The following is a 14,924-nucleotide window of genomic DNA, read 5'->3' on the forward strand; positions in this document are numbered from 1 at the left end:
GAAGATGAAAAAAAATTTCATACTAATTATGGTATCACTCATTTGATAGTATGAAGCTGACTATAAAAAGTGTTTAGATCTTACACTTCAGAAATTGTGTAAATATATATAAATAATAATGAATACATAGGAAACAGTGTCAGATAATCAACTAGTTTTACTAATTTATAGAAAAAGATTGTTAATCATTTTTTATGGTGTTAGAGTAAACTAGAAAATTGGAGCTGATACAAGAAAAGGTAAATTCCTCCTAAGTTACTTCAATAATATATGAATTTGTGTTTATTATTCACCATAATTAAATAATGTGTGTAATATTTGGCTTGCTTGACTATAATAGAGTACTATTAAAACATGAGTTCTTAGAATTTCCAGATCAAGACCTGTTAACAAAATTGTCTTCTATGAATCAGTTTAAAAGAACAGAATTCAGGAACATGATTTCAAACAAGAGGACATTAGGTTCAGCTCAATGTATAGCAATTGTGTTTAGATTGAAACAAATCAACATAGTTTAGATGAGATGACATGTCTTGAATCCCTTACCTGCATGTTGCCAGACTAAAGTTGGACAGAAGATGAAAACACTGGCCATTTGGAGAGTGGAAGTGATTCAGAAATTCACTGTAGGCCATTATACTTGGATGAGGTGAGAGCTGCACAGACACTATCAGATTCTAGTTTTTCCTTTACTTCATACCTAGAATTTTTTCTTCACTGTTAACCCTGCTGATCAACTGTAACTTCAGGACACAAAATCAACATACAAAAATCAATAACTTTAGTATGCACCAATAATGAATTTGCTGAAAAAGAAATCAGGAAAACAATTTCATTCAAAGTTAGAGGAAAAAAAATCCCAAGGAATAAATCTAACCAAGTAGGTTAAAAAAGACCTCTATAATGAAAGCTATAGAACATAGAAGGAAGAAATTGAATAAGACACTAGAAGATGAAAAGACCTCCTGTATTCATGGATAGGCAGAATTAATATTGTTAAAATGACTATATCAACGAAGTGAAATACAAATTATATACACTCCATCAGAATACCAATAACATTCTTCAAAGAAGCAGAACAAAAACAGCCCTAAATTTATATGGAAGAATAAATGACCCGGAATAGGTAAAGCAGTTCTAAGAGAATAAATCAATGCTGGAGGCATAATACTAGAATAATTTGAAATCTGTAATATCTCTATCTATAATTATAGATTATAATTCTATAATATAGATCTGTAGTAATAAAAACTGTATAGCTCCAGCATAAAGGTAGACATAGAGCACTGGAAAAGAATAGAAGACTGAGGCAAACCCATCCAGATGCCTACACAGGTGGGATATGATCCTTGACAAAGATGCCAAAAACATACTTTGGAGAAAATATATTTTCTTAATAAATGATGCTGACAAACCTGGGGATACCTATATGTAGGATTAAACTAGATCCTTAACTCTTATTCTGGCCAAAAGTCAACTCAAGAAGGATGCAAAATCTAGAAATGCAACCAGAAACCTTGCAACTGTTAGGTTAAAACATAGGGTCAATACTCCACATATAGGGGCACACAAAAACTTCCTAAGTAGGACTCCTAAAGCTAAGGAAATAATACCAAGAATTAATAAATGGGATGGTATCAAGCTTAGAAACTTCTGTGCAGCAATAGAAACAATTAAGTTCCTGAAGACAAAACTTACACAGTAGGAGAAAAATCTTCACCAACTACTTCTCTGCAAAAGACTAGCATCCAGAATATATAAAGAATTCAAAAAATTTGCCACCAAAATAACAAATAACCAAACAATGGGCAAATGAACTAAATACACACTTCTCAAAAGAAGAAATACAAATTTCCAGCAAATATATTTTTTAATGTTCAACATCTTTAGCAATTAGGAAAAGGCAAATCAAAAAACACAGATTTCAGGCTGGGGATATAGCTCAGTTGGTTGAGTGCTTGCCTCGCCCTGGGTTCAAATCCCCAGTACCACAAAAAAAAAAAAAAAAAAAAAAAAAAAAAAAAAAAAAAAAAACAGATTTCGTCTTGCTCCATTTAGAATGGCAGCTATCAAGAACACAAATAATAATAAATAATAAATGCTAGAGGGAAAGTGAGGTAAAAAAGAAGCTTTATACACTTTTCCTAATACTGTAAATTAGTACTATGGAAATCTGTATAGAGATTCCCCAGAACACTAGGAAGGGGACCACCATTTGACCCAGTTTTACCACTCCTCAGTATTTAGAATCAATACATGATGCATTCCCAAAATTATAATAGCAGAATTCACAAAAGCCATATTATGGAAGCAGACTTGGTGTCCATTGAAAGGTAAATGGATAAAGAAAATGTGATTTTTAGATACCATGCAGTGTTATCCATTCAAAAAAAAATGAATGAAATTATGTCATTTGTGGAAAAATGGATGGAACTTGAGAGCATTATCATGAGTAAAATAAGTCAAACATAGAAAGTCAAGGGTCATATATTTTCTCTCACATGTGGAATTTAGAGAGTAAAAAGGAGAAAAAAGAAAAAGGATTTCATGGCAATTGAAGATAGACCTGTGAAGGACAGGTAGAGTGAACAGAGAAGGCAAAAGAAAGATAGCAGGGAACAAAACAGACCTAAATGCATTGGTTTTTGTTTCATGCATGAACAAGCAACAACAAATCCTACCATTTCACCATTTTATATATAATTATAATGCACCAATGAAAAAGAAAGAAAAAGGAAAAAAAAAAAAAAAAAAAAAAAAAAAAACAGTACTTCTAAACTCATCTCCACATGCAGAAGGGAAGACCTGTACAGGTTTTCATAGATTTACAGTCCCTTTCAGTGGTTTGGCATCTCAGATGGACTGGCTAGTGATTCCTTTGATGGCCTACCTTACGTTCTGAACCTTCACTCCTATAGCTTTTTCCATAATTGGGTAATAGTTCCTATAATGAATAATTTGCCTTATACCTCCTAGGTATTCTAGTTCCCTGATTTACTTTAACAAATGTGGTGACTTTATGGCCTAAGACTAGCGTGACAGCACTATAAAGCAAGCCCATGTTATTTAGGCATTTTAGTGTTTTGTCACTTGCAGCATCATCTGAAAAGAGAGTTTATAACATGAGTAGACTTCGTAACAATGCAAAAATTTAACATCAGGCCAGGAAGTTTTCAACACTTCCTTGGTATTAAATTATCCTCTTCAAACACATATTATTTAGATGAAAACTTTGTTAATTACAATTCACACATTTTCTTCATTGCATATTAAATTTCCAGTTTTAGAAAAGTCTAATCCTATTTGATTTGAAGAAGAAGTACTTTCATGTATTTTATCCTCCAAAGAATGCTTTTTCTGGATCATATGAAGCCACATGTATATATATTCTTTGCCTATACTGGGTTTGTCAATCAACCCATACCCCAGACTAGTGTGTTCTAATATCTTGATTGCCAATGCAAGCATTTGTAGACAGGCCAATGTGGAGACATAGAGCTATAGACTCTACCCTACTGGACTGTTTCTAACCTCCTTAACTTTACTTCTGAACTTGGGAGATCATCAAAACTGAATTTGAAAGTTGTTCAGATTGAGAAATCCCTTCTGATACATTTTTCCTTCTCTCCTTCTTTCACTTGATGACTCTTGCTAATTTAAATACTTAACTGCTAACATTTAATTTAAATCTCCATATTTGCCTTTTTGTATTTGATACTGTTCCTTAGTCTCTTTCCAGTACTAGAATCTTGAGTCTTCTCTATTTATTTTTGGCTCAGTTTACCTTTTTGGCCTCTTTGATGTTCAGTTATCTCTGATAAGAAGCCCAGTAACTCCAATTTCTGGCTCTTAAAAACACACTTCTAAAAATAATCTTGGCTGTGTCTATCATAGGAAACATACTGCTATCCTCCCCTTTGGGGTATAAGCTCCACATTGGAAAGACTTTTTGTGAGATTTGTCATGGTATTTCTAACATGTTTCCCATGTCTTAACCATAAAACTGCATTGGTTGTTAAAATAGTAAATTTAGAATTTTTTATTATTTATTTGTTTTTGGTATATATGACATCAGAGTGTATTTTGACATATTATACATACATGGTGTATAACTTATTCTAACTAAGATCTCATTCTTGGGGTTGTACATGATGTAGAGTTTCACCAGTCGTGTATTCATATATGAACATTTTGTTTTTTACATGCAACTGGGTAAGTTTATTTGCTTTGATATAAAATGGTCCAATAAACTGTATGAGCCACAAAGGAAAATAGCAAGTCTTACTATGCTCGTCAGTTTACATCCATATTCTGGCTAAGTACAAGACCCATTAAAAATACAACCATGAACTTTTTGAAGGAGTAAACTAAGAAGATGCATTGGTTTTCATTGATTACTACATTCACAGGGATGGCTACTTACTAGGTTTAGAGGAAATAAGGACCTGGAATTTATAGAATATCTACACTAGACTTCTACATTTGAAATTTTATACATTACTGAAGATGGATAAAAAAGAAAATAATCCTTGTTTTTTTAAAAAATATCTTTTAAAAATTATGGCATTTGCAGGCAAATGGATGAAATTGGAGAATATCATGCTAAGTGAGATAAGCCAATCTCAAAAAACCAAAGGGCGAATGATCTCGCTGATAAGCGGATGATGACACATAATGGGGGGGTGGGAGGGGTGCAAGAATGGAGGAAGGATGGACTGTATAGAGGGAAAAGAGGGTGGGAGGGGTGGGGGAAGGGAAAAATAACAATGAATCAAACAACATTACCCTATGTAAATGTATGATTACATAAATGGTATGCCTCTACTTCATGTGCAGAGAAACAAGATGTATCCCATTTATTTACAATAAAAATAAATTAAAAAAAAGATCTTTTTAATTTTGTTAAAAGTTATATCAAACATGTATTATTTAGGCTAAAACTTTATTAGTTACAAAATTACAAATTAAAATGCCTTTTTAATTTTGTTAAAAAATTAAAAGTTTGTTGTAATTAAAAATATTTTTACTTTATCAGTGTATAGAAAAAATTTGCATTCTAACTCTATGTACTTGTTAGAAGAACAGTATCATATCTTGAAAGAAACTGTAAACAGTTTCATTGCAATACTAATGATCCCAAAATTTAGTAGTTTATAGAAATAGTTATTTAGTTAACTATTCTGTCTGTTGGCAATTTGGGCCATTTTCAGCTAGATTAATCCTGTTGTCTTACATATCTGTGCTCCTTTTGCAGGCTTAAAAGGGATTGATGGGTCTACAAAAAATCTCAGCTGTGACCTCTCAAACCTACTCCACAAGGTCTGTCCCCTTCCTTACATTGATCCAAAATGATCCAGGTGGTAGCTACTTTCCAAGATAAAGTGGGAAGACACACAAAGCCTCTTAAAAGTTCAGAATCACAACAAATTTCTGTGACATTCCATCCGTCAAAGTAATTCACAAAGTCTGCCCAGATTCAAGATTGTTAAAAATCGTCACCATTATTTAACAGAAGAAACTTCCAAGCATTTCGGCCATTTTTGTAAACTACTACATTATTATTCACAGTGAATTCACTTTGCATTAGTAGAGAATGAATTAAATAAGTATGACCTTTCAATAGGCAAATAAGTAACTAATATCAGCACTTCTCTGTGCTAAGAGTCATAAGCATTTCCCTTAAATCACAACATACCCAACCTCTCCTCCTTGATGAGGTATCCAAGTAGATATAAAAATAATCTTTGGATGAAAAGAAAACTTATTTTTTTCCATATAATATTATTCACCATGAGATTTACTTCCACTTAGGGATGGTAGAGCCAAGTTGTGGGTCCATTTTGTGCCCTTAATACCTTCCTCCATAAATTTGTCTGCAGTAGTGATTCTAAAAGAAAGTCTTTCCATCCTTGGTGATCAACAGATGAAGCTAGGGAATCTGAGCCACAATTCCATAAAAACTTAATTAAAAAATTATAGGTATATGGACAAGAGGTAATTCAAAGGCATACTTTTAAGAAGTGGCAGTGAAATCCATGAATCTATACTCCTTTTATTCATGTTCCTCAATTCAATCAGTATCACAAAGAGTCAAATTTGCTTTATTCACATCAGAATTTTCTACTGTAATTCCAAATAATTCTGACACCTTATCTTTGATTATATATCATTAATGTGACATGATCCATGAGAATTCCAGAATACGTTATCTAGAATTAATCTGTCTTTCGTGTACATTGATTTTGCAATATTCAATCTTTACTATGGTTCTCTATCTAAATCCATTTTCAGGAAATTTACCATGATCTGCAAAATTTAATAGACCTATGATATGACATACTATATTTATCATTTATGTGACATCTCTTAAATAGAAAAGACAAAATATTATAATTTAGGTTACTTTGGACCATTGTCAATATTGTCAGTGTCTGATAGAGCATTGCTCTCTCTCTTTTTCATTCTCTCTCCCTGTCCTTCAAGTAAAATTGCCCTTTTATTCATTTTTGCTTTACCCATGACTGGCAGCTGATTTCGAAGTGTCAGACCATTATTTGTTTTTTTGGATGTTACCATTTATTGCAAGGAGGATAAAATCAATGTGACATTTCCAGAACAATGATAGATGACAATAGTGAGTGGTCTTTAAATGCGAAAGACTAATTTTTAAAAATGTCACCAGTGTACTATTTCAGACTTTGTCAAAGATAAAGCAGTAAAACTTATAGACATAAAAACTAATAATATTTCACTATGTTACTTGCAGATAAAGATGCTATTCTTACATTGTTAATAGGTCTATCTAAATACTGTCTTACTTCTAGCTAAAATAAGTATATCTATAATACTTTTGAATTCCACACATTTGGATCATTCAAAAACTATAGATGTTTTGTCCGAGTGAATGTGTGCATGTGTGTGGACTTGTGTGCACGTGTACAATCTCTGGCTATCAATATGGAGAATTTAAATCTGTAATCATGGGAATATAATATTTGTACCATTTTTATTTATCTCTATCTGTATGACCATGGGCAAGCTGCACATCTTCTCTTTGCTTCACTCTCCTCATCTTTTGAATAAAAATATCACTAGAAGTTAATTCATAGGTTAAGTGGAAAAGATAGAAAAAAGTCCCTGGCACAGAGCAACTTATACATTTAACTATTATTACCATTGCTAGTATTAATGTTTGCAACAAATGGGATAACATTGACAATGCTAAATTGTTCATGCTATCAGACATTCTTACATGACCACGTTGCTATTTTTGTTGCTCTTCACACTTTCTAATTGCTCCTTACATTCATTTAGTTTAGTGCCTGTTTTAGAGTATGCTTTTTGTTTCAGTGAATCTAAATAATATTGTGTGCAAGTAGCAAACTCCAGAAACAATGGTCAAGAAGCAGAAAGGAATTTTAGTTCTAACCAAAAACTTATTTTTAAAAAGTGATTTGTAGTTTGAAGGAACTAAGTGCACATCTCAGTCTGGAATTTGTTTTGTAAAGATTCACCACATTTTAGAGTGCAGAATCTCATCAGAAATGTAGAACAAACTTGGGTCAGAGAAGAGGTTTCTCTTTCTACCGGATTGACCTCAAGGGGAAAGGGGAACAGAACAGAGTAATAGAAGTAAAGGGGAGAATTCCTTGCTGCTTTTCTTATGAAGTGGTGGTGGACACTTTGTTGACATTCAGTTACCACTTTCTCAAGATTTTTCTACCTACATGAATCTTGGAGATTTCCCAGGAACTCCAAGTTTCCAATGTGTCTTTGAACTTTTCATGGTCTACTTTCTACTCCTTAACTTTCAGTGACTTTTGTATAGTATTATTTTAGTTTGCAAATCTGTCTTATACACATAATTGATAATATTACATATGAATAGAAATTCAAGGACAGCAGAAAAACTGATGTCCTGGGCCACCATGATCTTTTTATCTCCACCACACTCCATGACCATCTTGCCCTGCCCAACCACAAGCACAGTACTTTGTAAGGATAAATGTCTTAGAAATGAGGCTGGGAAGAAAGAAGGAGAAGTGAAAGGAGAAGGAAAGAGAGAAAATGGAGGAAGAAGACATATTTCTAGTGAGAGTTTCTTTCTCATGCTCAGATGAATACACTTTAGCTGCACCTTAGCAAGTAATCCTGTCACCAAAGTAAGCAACAGCAACAAAAACAACTATATATATATAAAATTAAAAGCCAAAATATGTAGGGTTTTGTAATTGTCTTCTTTTTTGTCTTTTGCCTTGGATAGGAATCACTGCTTTCTGTTTCTTACTAGTTATGAGGCAAAACCTGTTGGTTCAAAGAGAAGTGTGTTAAAAGAAAACAAACCAAAGAGAGAAACAAGTTTTCATTAAGGTACTTGAGCAACTGAGAAGTTTCCAGAAAGTCTGAATGTTATTTTAGCAACTGGACTGTTGTTGGAAGTGCAAATTCCTTGCTCAACTTAGAACCATCCACTTCTAAATGAAAACAGTCACCAACCATCCCTTCTGTCTATAAGGAAAAAAATACTTGCCCCTTTTATTTATTTATTTACTCACTTATTTTTTACTTACAACATTGATAATAATGAAAGTTAAGTTTTCACCCATAATGTCACTGGAAGATGCACTACAAACAATCCAGGTGACAGTTCAAGATATCCAAGCAGTAGTGGCCTCTGCTCTTGCTGCTTTACAAAAGGAACTACATAAAAAAAGACCACATCCAGAAAATTCCAATGTTAAGCACATTTAATTCTCCAACCATTACCTAACTCTAGTGGTTTATTAGTGTCTTACCATTAAAACTGTCTTCAGCTTTCCTGCACGACTATGGTGGAATGGACAGCGGGAGGGAAGGAAAGAGAGGTCTATTGAGAGAAGTCTCTTCTAAGACTCTCAGGAACACTACTTTAGAAACTGCCCCACCCAATCCCACACTCTTCTGAGTCTGCTGCCTCCAGATGTGGCCACCTATTTCCTATATGCAGAAAGCATATATTTACCTTTGCTGCCAGTAATGAATTAAATCATCCCTCCTAAAAGATGTCACATCCTAATCCCCTAAACATGAAAATGTTACACCTTGTTACAGGATGGTGTTTCAGTCAGCTTTTTGTTGTTGTTATTGCTGTCACCAAAAGATCTGACAAGAGCAATGTAGACAAGGAAAAGTTTATTTTGGCTCATGGTTTCAGAGGTTCACGCCATAGTTTGCCAACTCCTAAATCAGAGCCAGAGGTGACGCATCATGGTAGAAGATCATGGTGGAGGAAAGTATCTCAGGACATGACAACCAGGAAGCAGCAAGAGAGCTCAGCTCACACAGACAAAATATAAACTTCAAGGGCACATCCTCAGTGACCTACATCCTCCAGTCACACCCTTCCTGCCTACAGTTACAACCCAGTTAATTCATGTAAGTGATTAATTCTTGGATTAGGTTGCAACTGTCATAATCTATTTGACCTCTGAAAAAATTCTTGCCTTGTCACACACATGAACTGTAGGGGTCCCCACATATCTGTACCATAACAGGTGGGAAGGGGTAGAGTTAGTGAAGAAAACAGTCTTCATGATGGTATTTAAGCAAAGGATCTTGAAATGAGGAAATCATGATGAATTTTCTGGGTGGGCTCTAAATCTGAAATGCAATGGCAAGTACCTTCACAGGAGAAGAACAGAGGAAAAGTAGAGACAAAAATAGAATATAGAAACCACAGAAACAAGGAGGCAACGTGATCATGGAAGCAAAGATAGGAATGGCATAACCACAAGACAAAGAATGCCTGGAATCTTTAGTGGATGAGCCAAAAGAACAAGAAACAAAAATCTATCCTAAAGCTTCTAGAAGTTAGGACTGCCCTGTTGACGCCTTGATTTTGGATTTCTGTCTCCTAGAGCTATGAGAGAATACATTTCTGTTGTTTTAAGCCACCCAGTTTATGGCTATTTGTTAGAGCAGCCCTAGGAAACTCATTTACTGCTCTACTCTTCTGAGATCAGTGGAATTGCAACAGGTCAAGTGAAAACCTATCTTTGAAAAGATCCTATAGTAATTTTATTATGATGTTAAATCATAATAAACCTGTGGCCAGGTTAAAGGATAACTGATAGAGGTGAACACTCTCTGGCATCCTTTATCCTAGATTCAGAAAACCCAAAGTACGCCTACTTTGAACTAGTCTAGCTGTGACTCTGAGGTTGCCTGACTCATCCCTCCAGGCAAAGGTAGGGTCTTACTACCCAAAAGTTGTCAAAAAGCAAATTGTATTTCTGTTTTCAGAGGAAAAAATTTACCAGTAATTAAATGTTCCATCCCAAAATGACAAAGTCATTTTGCCATCAATATCACTGGCAAGATTCATGTCCTACTATGTGCTTGTCTGAAACAACTCCGTAAATTCTCTGTGTATATTTGTCATATACTGAGCATCATAGTTCTTTCTTTTTGCCATTCAATGTTTACATCACTCCTTCTTTTACCAGTAAAATACTTTCAGAGTTTTCCCAATGCATAAAACCTGCATTCCAATTATTGTTTTGTTGTTGTTGTTGAAAAGAGTTATGTTTTTCTTTTATAAATTGGAATAGATGTAATTGTAAAAAGAGAATAAGGAAAAGAAACTAAGGAAGGCTTCAAGTGTGGTAGTTGGATTGTAAAAAGAGGAATATTTGGGATTTGAGGATCTGGATGTTGATTCCTTTAAAATCCCTTATGCCCAGGTACCCTCTAGATATTCCTCATATAGCTATAGGGTAGACAAGTTTGATGGATACTGTTGCCAGTCCCAAAAGGAGACAATGACATATTGTTTTACAGCAGATAATATCTTTTGTTTTTATCATTGAAGAAACCAAATTTTAGAAGGATTAAATCATTCTTCAGTGACTCATATTAGATATTTACACTACTGAAATAACGAAAATATTATATGAACCTAATGTGTGTGTATGCATGTGTGTACATGCAAGAGAGACAGAGACAGACAAAGGCAAAGATTAAGGAAAAGATTAGATAGAAGAATTGATAGGTAAAGTTTGGCTGTCAAAACAGTAATTTCAAGCATGGTTAGACATAAAAATCATCAAAAATACTAAGACACAATGTTTGTTTGTAAGAAGGTACAATGCTATTTTCACCATTCATGCCAAACTTCCTCTCCAGATCTATTTTTATATGGTTTGGAGAGAGAGAAATGGTGGAATTTAAAAAACTTTCCTTGAATCATTTGCACTTTCATTAGTATGGGCTATGAGTAAGCATGTACATAGTTTTGTCAGTTTCTCCATTTCCTCCCTGTATTATTGAGGAAGCAGCACATGCCTACAGACCAAGCTTTAGGGCAATGACTTACTGCCATGATATAAAGCGTTCATAATTGTTTCCTTGAGAGTTTCAGGACCCTAGCTCCCAAGGTCATCTATTATCTGCACTTTGCCATCTGACCATTTATCTAGTGCATTGGAATTGTCACTTCAAAGAACTGACCTTGCATTTTGATGATACAACTGCATATGAAGTAGAGAAATTTTCTTTCAGAATCCCACGGGTATGGATGTAGGAAAACAGCAATAATTGTTTTAAAAGAAATACTTGTTTATTTACTTGTAAGTTTCTATGGTTCAAATTTTTAAATAAACTGACAAGTTTTGACAGATGCAAAACTGCTAGAAACTTTTATTACTAGGTAAAGATGAATCATTTTTCTTTTTGTTCCAGTGAAATACTCTTCCCATAAGGGGAAAAATGAGCTCATTTCAACCTAAAAAAATCAATGGGCCAAAAGCAAGGAAGAAAGAAAGAATAAGAAAAAGTAAGAAAAATTCAATGGGCCATATTTCATATAGGAAAATGACACCACTGACATATTGTCAATAAGACATGCTCTTTGAACTTCTTCCTTTGGGAGAAAAAGTTTTTCACTAAATTACATGCAGTTACTCATTTGGTTTCCTTTTTGACTACAGCCGTTCTTAAGTTGGTAACATTTTTTCTCTGTGTAACTTAAATCATTTAACTTCCTTTACTCTCTAATCCATTGATCCTCCAAGACTCACTAAATACCCACCTTTCCATGTTCTCTTCGATGGACATAAATTCCTCTAAACTCTTGTAGAGTTACCCTGTTATGTAATAATCCGTTTGCTTAAATGATCTTGTTTGGTTTACTAATTGATAGTATGTTCTCTGAAAATAAATTTGGAGAGTATCTTAACTTTCCGAATTTTCCATGAATACTCAGATTCAGATTCATCGCAGGACCTCAAGATAACAGGGCTCAAAAAACATACCAAGGAGAGCAGCCTTGTTGTGTGTTATTTTGTTGTTGTTGTTGTTTTTCTTTTCTCCTTCTAGTTAGTATCCAGAAACCCTAAAAGTTCTCCTCCCAAGTCACTTTGGAGAGAAAGCAAGAGTGAACTTGGAAGGCTTTTTCTTTTACAGCCACAATGCTGTCATGGAGCAGGCCCAGGAACTGGCTGGTAACTTTGCCCTGAGCTCAGCCCTCGGTCCCACTTAACCTAATTAGAATGTGTAGTCAATGTAGGTGAAGTTAGATTTCACTGTCTTCCTGACCGTGGGAAACTTTACAAGGAAAGCCCTCCTTATGGAGAAATATCTGTGTCTGGGCTTCCCCCCAACATCATGAAATTAGGAGTACATTGTCTACAGATGCATCAATTTCAACTTTTTATACAGTATTTATTTTTATTTAAAATCAAAGTGTTCATCAAATCTGAAAGATTCATTTTGCTTAGCCTTTTGTTATCTAAGATCCTTATAAGTAGGGACCAGGTCCATTTCACTTGCAATTGTATATCCATGTTGAATTTATCACCTGCCACATCATAGCATCACAAAGAAAATGTGGCAAACATCTGACAGAATGTCTGAGTTTTGCCTGATTCACTGGAGCTTCTCTGTCTTGTCAAAAGCTCTTCAGAATTTCTGGTGAACTCTTACTATGCATCCATTTATAACTGTTCACAGGACTCCAGTAAATTGAAATGGTTTATATAATTATTGCTCTTTTTGAATTGATATTGAAAAATACATGCATATATTTTTAATTTTTCTATTCTCTCATATATGTTCCCTTTTTAAAAACAATACATGTAGGTAAAAGTTTACATGTAGTTTTGAATATTGCCTTGATTAAATAAATCAGATATTTAATATGTATTTTTATTCTGGCACAAATACTGTTATTTTCACTGTCAATGTTTATTCCTAGATATTTATTTGTATCTGTGATTTTAAATTTTTATATTCTTATTTTGTTTGGTGCTGAGGATTTAACTTAAGTCCTTACACATGCTAGGCTAGCACTCTATCACTCAATTCATGCCCCAATACTGTCTTTGTTTTTAAATTTTTAATTCTGATCTGAGCATGGTGGTACAATCCTGTAATCCTAGGATTGAGGAACCTGAGACAGGAGGATCACAGTTTCCAGGCGAGCCTCAGAAACTGAGTGAGACACTGTTTCAAAGTAGAAAATAAAAATGGCTGGGAATGCAGCTCAGTGATGAAGTGCCCCTGAGTTTAATCCCCAGTACCAAACAATATAAAATAAAATAATAAAATGTAAAAATTCTATTGTACCAAACAAAACATGATAATATCCAAATTTTAAAATTCATTGAGATTTCCTTTATGGTATATCTCCATTTTTATACAAATTCCTTGTTTATGCTATAAATGATGTGATCATTCTGTTGCTTGTTTCATTTTCTACCATATTCTTACTTCAGATCTACTTTCCCTACTTTGTTATTCTTCTAGTCTGCACTTCACCTTGCTTATCACTCATACTGATTTTATCTAGAGATAAATTCTATGGACCTACTTATTTGTCTTTGTATTCAGTTTCTATAGCTGTTATAATCAACTACCACAGTGTCTTGAAACAAAGCACATTTATTGCTCAATAGTTCTATAGATCAGAACTATGGTGCTCTTCTGAGTGATCTGTTTATTGATAATATTGATAAGTCTAATGGAAGGGTGTTGGCTGGCCTCTGCTACTTTCTGTAGGCTCATATTTCTCATCTTTCTGATCTCCAATTCTGCTTCATCTATTTTGCTTCCACCTTAAGTAAACTATTTATAATTGGTTTATAATTGCAATTAATTACATTTTTAAAGTCCCTCTCTATGGAATCTGACGTATCCACAGGTTCCTGTAGTTAAGGTGTGCATATCTCCCAGGGAACCATTCTGCCTACCAAAATCCTTAACATCAAAACCATATAGTTTCATCAAAAATTTATAACTATGTTACTGTAATATCAATGACTCTATATGTCCTATAATCTTGATGCTTCAGCAAGTTAACCAATTACAAATATCCACAAAATCTACAAGCCAGGATCAAATGCAGCTACTCTTATAAGGAATGTGACAATTACCTTAAACAATATCATTTTCAAAATAAAATCACTCTTTTCATAACCCAAGACTTCACAAAAGTCATGTCAATATTGTTGCTATTACACATACAAAAGAAAAACTTAGTTTATCTGGTAGAAAGGATTGAAAAAATATGAGAAAAAATAATGGAAAGAGAATTGCTTTATATTTTCAGCATTTCAGTCCTTGTGAAAAGTTTGTATAAACTTAAAAATCAAATAGGGCACAACTCCCATCAAGAGGTTATATTTTCCATTTCACTTGTGATTGGGGACATTTTTTCACAGAATTGTCTAACAAATTGTTGTTATATAGAGATGTTGTATTCACTGCATGAAGAAATAACCTACATCTTTATTTGTATAAAAGAAGGTTTATATTCTCCTGGGGTTTTCAGGTTAACACCATTTGATCTGAAAATAACAATTTGCATCAACTCTTCAACACTTGCATATATTATTTTATAAAATAATTAAGATGAATATATGTTCAAAATGTTATACAAAAGAATTTTA

The sequence above is a fragment of the Sciurus vulgaris genome (genome assembly GCF_902686455.1).
Source record: "Sciurus vulgaris genome assembly, chromosome: 13".
NCBI classification, from domain to species: Eukaryota; Metazoa; Chordata; class Mammalia; order Rodentia; family Sciuridae; genus Sciurus; species Sciurus vulgaris.